The sequence below is a fragment of the Elephantulus edwardii genome, unplaced genomic scaffold, assembly GCF_000299155.1.
Source record: "Elephantulus edwardii isolate Elephantulus edwardi_28Jun2011 unplaced genomic scaffold, EleEdw1.0 scaffold00348, whole genome shotgun sequence".
Lineage (NCBI taxonomy): Eukaryota > Metazoa > Chordata > Mammalia > Macroscelidea > Macroscelididae > Elephantulus > Elephantulus edwardii.
This window is the reverse complement of record NW_006400098.1, coordinates 905,000-910,779: the sequence shown is the minus strand read 5'-3', so window position 1 is coordinate 910,779 and position 5,780 is coordinate 905,000. Positions and strand designations below refer to the sequence as shown.

General features: G+C 48.7%; 1 pseudogene; it reads right to left on the bottom strand.

The window, feature by feature from the left end:
- Positions 1-4,628: 4,628 nt before the first annotated feature.
- LOC102861726 lies at positions 4,629-4,982 on the bottom strand (annotated as a pseudogene).
- Positions 4,983-5,780: the final 798 nt, after the last annotated feature.

The following is a 5,780-nucleotide window of genomic DNA, read 5'->3' as shown; positions in this document are numbered from 1 at the left end:
CCCTCCTCCCTCAGACCTGAGTCCTGACCCCCAGCCCTCCTCCCTCAGACCCTGGAGACCTCACCTCAGCCCTCCTCCCTCAGACCCTGAGTCCTCACCCCAGGCTCCTTCCTCAGACCCTGAGTCCCCACCCCCAGCCCCTCCTCCATCAGACTCTGGAGTCCTCACCCCCAGCCCTCCTCCCTCAGACCCGAGTCCTCACCCCCAGCCCCTCCTCCCTCAGACCATGAGTCCTGAACCCTCCCTCAGGCCTGGAGTCTTGACCCCATGCCGTCACCTCCTCCCTCAGTCCCGGGAGACCGAGCCTCTGTATAGGATGCACTAATTTCTCCAAGTTGTTCCTCCCTTGATCCCATCCCAGCTGCCCCCCATCATCCACCCACTGACAGGTCCACACAAGTGTTTGGAGAGAGGTGTCCAGGGACTGGACAGTGGGGTCCTGTGAGGGAAAGGATGAGACAACAAGATTCCTGAACGATGCGGTGAGAGATGACGTCAGACGCCACATGGGAGGACGGGACCTGGGTGGGGGCAGCAGGTGGGAAAGCAACTGGGGACGGGGGACCCAAGGCCGAGAGAGAGGGCAGGGTGGGCCCGTCCTCCCTGCAAGAGGTCCCGGCAGCCCAGGACACCAGGGCAGCGTGGGTACTGCAATTCATGCCAACCGGCACAAATGTGTGGAGAGGACTGGGTGGAAAGCTGAATTGTCCTGTACACTTTTACTCAAAGCACAATGTTTAAAAAATACGCAGCCCCTCCTGGAAGTACACGGCTCTGCGTTTTCACACAGAATCACCAGGCAGCTTTGAACTGCCGGCCTTTCGGTGAACAGACAAGCTTCTCATCCACAGCACCACCAGTGCTCCTGTGAGTCAGAAACGAAAGCCCCAAGCCTATGGTCAATGAATCAATTCCAATTCCTGTCAACCCCGCGTAAGGGACTCTGGTGGCCTGGTGGGCGGGGGGGGGGAGCTCTGGTGGCTTGGTCTCAAGGAATTGTGCTGGCAACCCAAAGGTGTGCAGTTCAAATCCCCCTCCTGCTTTGTGGGTCCAAGATGGGCAATCTCCTCCCGTGTGATTTACAGCCTCTGAAGAGCCACTGGAGAGTCAGCCAAGGGTCAGTTCCCACTCAAAGATACACCACCACCACCACCATAACAACAACAACAGTGGGTATAGAGTTGCCATGCCAACCCAAAAGCGGGGAGTTTGATGAAAAATGGGCAGTCTCCTTCTGAGTGATTTGTTGTTAATCTCAGGTGCCATTTGACCAACCCCAACATGCAGTTATGAACAACAAGTCTAAGCCCAGCCCTGTCCTGTGCTGCCCACGTCCCCTCTAATGTGCCAAGCCCCTTGTCAACTGTGTCAATTCATCTTGTCCAGGGTCTTGCTCTCTTTCTCTGACCATCCATCTAGCCCAGTATGATGTCCTCCTATTCCAGGGACTGATCCCTCCTCACAACGTGCCCAAAGTCCATGAGCTGGTTTCACCATCCTTGCCTCTGAGGAGCACCCAGTTTGCAGCCTCTGAACGCCCCTGGGAGTTTGCTCTCAGCTGGCAGTTGGTTCTGACTCGAATTTGCATTTTGGTGTTTTTATCAACCCCAGAAAGCTGCCCCGTGTCATTTCTGTGGCCGGGCGGACTTACAGCCTCGGATGGGGCAGGGAGGGTCGCTGTGAGCTGGAATCAATCCGAAGGCAGTGATTTTGGGGTCTGAATCTTGACAGAAGCTGGGTGAGATAATCCTTCTCCCTTCCAGCAGCTGGCGTGTTAACAGCCGTGACAGCTCTGGGGAATGAACATTATAAAGCAAAATGTGCATGGATGGTTGAATGAACAGCCAATTTACTTTGCAAACTTGCACTCAAGGCACAAAAGGATAAAAAACATAAAAAAACATACAATTAAGAAGAGACACTTCTGTGGAACACGGCTTGCTCCATAACCCTCGGGGTGGACCTGATTTGAAGTTGACTGCAAAGAGGTTCCCCCCGACACACCTAAAATTTGTATGAAGATTTGCAAATCAAATTGGTTTTTTTTCACACAATCATTCATCAACATTTGGTTTTTATATCAACTGCCATTAATTAATAACAACATCAAGCCAACCCCTTATGACATTATGTATTGCATTAGTCTTCACTCCACTTACCAATTTATTATTTTTTACTTTCCTTTCACTCCCTACCCATCTCTGTTAAACCTCTAAGATTAATTCTGTGTTTAAACCTTTTCTTTACCTTTTGATAATACCAGTTTTATGCCATATTTCTCTTCTATGACTGGCTTATGTCATTCAGTATCATTTGTTCTAGATTCATCCATGTTCTGCAATTTCATGAATTCCTGTTTGTTTTTCCATGTTGCATAATACTCCATTTCATGTACCAGTGTTTCTTTAGCCGTTCATTTGTTGATGGACATGGGTGGATTTCTAACTCTTAGCAATTCTAAGTAATGCTGCAATAAACATAGGTGTGCGCGTGTGTATGAGAGTTTGTGTCTCAGCTCTTGGTTTTGTTACACACACACACACACACACACACACACACACACACACACACACACCTGGGCCAACTGGCAGCATCAGTACGGATGGTGAAGACGTTGAGATTGTTAACCATTTTTGTTTGCTTGGCTCCACAATCAACAGTCTTGGTACCAGAAGCCAGGAAGTTAAAAGATGAGATTTCTCGAGAGTACTGAAGAGCAATGATGTCAGTCTGGAGTCTAAGGTGGGCCTGATGAAGGCCATTATCTTTGTAATGACTTGCTATGCATCAGAAAGCTGGACAACACCTAGGGATGACAGAAGGATAACTGATGTCTTTGAGCTGTAGTGCTGGAGAACAGTATAGAATATACCTTGAACTGCCAAATAAGAGAATAAACAAGTTTGTCCTGGAGAGGGTGAGACCAGACTGCTTCTTGGAGGCAAGTGTTCTGAAGCTCTACCTGACATATTTTGGGCCTGTTGCAAAGACCAGTCCTTGGAGAGGGACATCATGCTTGTGAGGATGGAGGGATAGCGCAGGAGAGGAAGATCCTGGATGAGACGGAGTGACTCAGTGACTAGGGTAATAGGGGTAGGTGTTTTAGAGATGAAAACATGGGCTCAGGATAGAGCAGAGTTCAGAGCTTTTGTACATAGAGTCGCTACGAGCTGCAAGTGACTCGATGGCAGATAACGACAAATCTACCCAGCAATGCGATTGCTGGATCGAACGGTATTTCTATTTCCAACTTTCGCAGGAAGCATAAACTGCTTTCCATCATGTTTTCCCCATTTTACACGCCTGCCGGTAGTTTAAGACTTTCCCCCACACACACACACAAACCCTCCTCAGCACTTGTTTACTCTCTTGTTGAACTTGACAGCAAGGAGTTTTGTTTTGTTTTGTTGGTGCTGAGCACAAGGAGATGAAGCCAAGGACACTCAGTCACTGACTCACGTTGAGACTTTGGACAAGATTACTCAGCATAGTGCAGTAGGCAACATCATGACAGGTGGAGAGAAGATTATAGCTGTCAACGACTTCATTTTCCTTGGAGCCACAATCACCACCCATGATGGCAGCAGTGAAGGAAGCAAAAAATGTGTTGCGCTTGGAAAATGTGCTGACAAGAGGACTTCTTTAAAACACTAAAGAGCAACGAAGTCAGCTTAAAGACCAAGGTGTGCTTTATCTTAGCTACGGAATTAGGATTGCTATGAGTTGCCTACGACTCAATGGCTCTTAAGAACAGCATAGAGAGAGATCAATTGGCCTAGTGGACAGAAAGTGGTGCTACCAAACCAAAGGTGAGTGATTTTAATCCATGGCCCTCAGGCCTGTTTGTAATTGTTTTTGGTCAAACCTTCTTCTAGGTGGTATAGCACTGGCCTGTCCATTTACTGTACAGAGGTAACTCATGGTTGCTGTGATGCTGAACACTGTGACACTGATGTGTCAAATGAGAGAATGGTTGTCCATGGTGGACAGTGGTGGAGCTCCCCAATTAAAACAAGCTTTGAAGCAAGAGCGGCATCCACTTCTAAAATAGCTTGCCTCTGGAAATCCTATGAATCTGAAGAGAGGATGAAAGTTATGCACGTGTTTGGGTCTTTCATTCAGAGGGTGGCTATGAGTTGCCTATGACTCGGCGGCACTTAACAACAGCAACTACCACGATGACAACCACCTGGTATTTTCAGTTACTTTTTTTTTGGTGGTTTCCTCTCTATTGGTGTGTCTCCTACCTTCCCCCTCCACAATTTCAGTCCCTTCCATACACCCCCAAAGAGAAGGTAAAGAAAGGGATTGTTGGGGTTTGGACCCCTTGTGCACTCAGAAAGGGAACAGAAACCAAAACAATCACTAGATGTGAGACTGACAAACAAGAAGTCTGAAGCAGAGCAGGGAAGGTGACAGAGAAAGGTGAAGGAATGGAAAGGAGGTACTAGGGGCCATTCTCACCATCACCCCACCCGTAAGGGGGGCTGGAGAAAAACCTTCAAACATGAAGTAGTGCAGGTCTTGAATACGGGAAGTTGTTGAGCCTGAAGGGGGAGGCCAAAGAAGGGGGGGCACATTTGTCTATGTAGAATGGGGAGGCCCCCCACACCTCAAGGGCCACAGCTTCACAGACCGTAGACACTTTCATCACTGTAGGCAATGTATAGAAAGAAGTCTTCTTCATGGTGTTCCTGGTACAGCTGACCCATTGTGGCACCGGTGGGTGGAATGACATTGTTGACAAAGAAAAACAAGGCATCTTAAGCTCGGAGATGAATTTGCTTCCAGATTAAGAAGTAGAACTGACCAGCTGTGAGATCAGAAGGCACCAGGTATATCTTTTTGTCCAGATCTCCTATCTGAGCTTTGGGAGCCTTCTCTACTATCACCGGGACCCGGACCGGGTATTTCTTTCGGATCTTCTCGCCCTCAGAGCGGCGCTTCTCGAACGGATGCTCCTCTTTGTACACGAGCTTCATCCTCCCGGGGACCGGGCTGGACCGGGCGGGGCTGAGGGAACCCGGAGCGGGGGTTCAGTTACTTTCGATGCATCTGAAAGTTGGATCATGAATAAGGATGAGAGAAGCCTTGATGCCTTGAAATTGTAGTGTTGTAGAAGAGTACTGAGTATGCTATGGACTGCCAAGAGAACAAATATGTCCGTCTTCGAGGACGTGGAACCAAGGAAGGGAGGACTAAGTCTTACAGACTATGGATATGTTGTCAGGAGGGTCCAGTCCTCGGAAGAGGACAGCGAGCTGGGGAAGGTGGAGGCCTGGAGGAAGAGAGGAAGATTCTCCACGAGATAGACTGACACAGTGACTGGGTAGATGGGCTCGAGCCACGAGACACGGTGAGGACAGCGCAGGAGAGGAGGGAGCTCAGCTCTGTGTTCCAGGGTCACTGAGAGTCACAGTTGGCCGCCATGGGGCCTGAGGACAATGGCAAACTCTCCCCTCCATGATGACCACACCCACCTCTCAAGTTTACCGAAATGAGCTTTGTAGAACCCCCCCCTTTTTTTAAAATTGTGATGGGAAAAAAAATATCTTTATTACAACTTTTGGCACCAGTAGCCAGGAAATTAAAAGACATATTGCCATGGGAATGTCTGCTGTTAGGGACCTCTCCAAAGTATTGAAGAGCAATGGTGTCTCTCTGGAGACTAAGGTGCATCTGATACATGGTCTTTGCCATCACTTGTTATGCATCAGAGAGTTGGACAATGACCAAGGAGGATAGAAGGAGAATTGATGCCTTTGAGCTGTGGTGCTGGA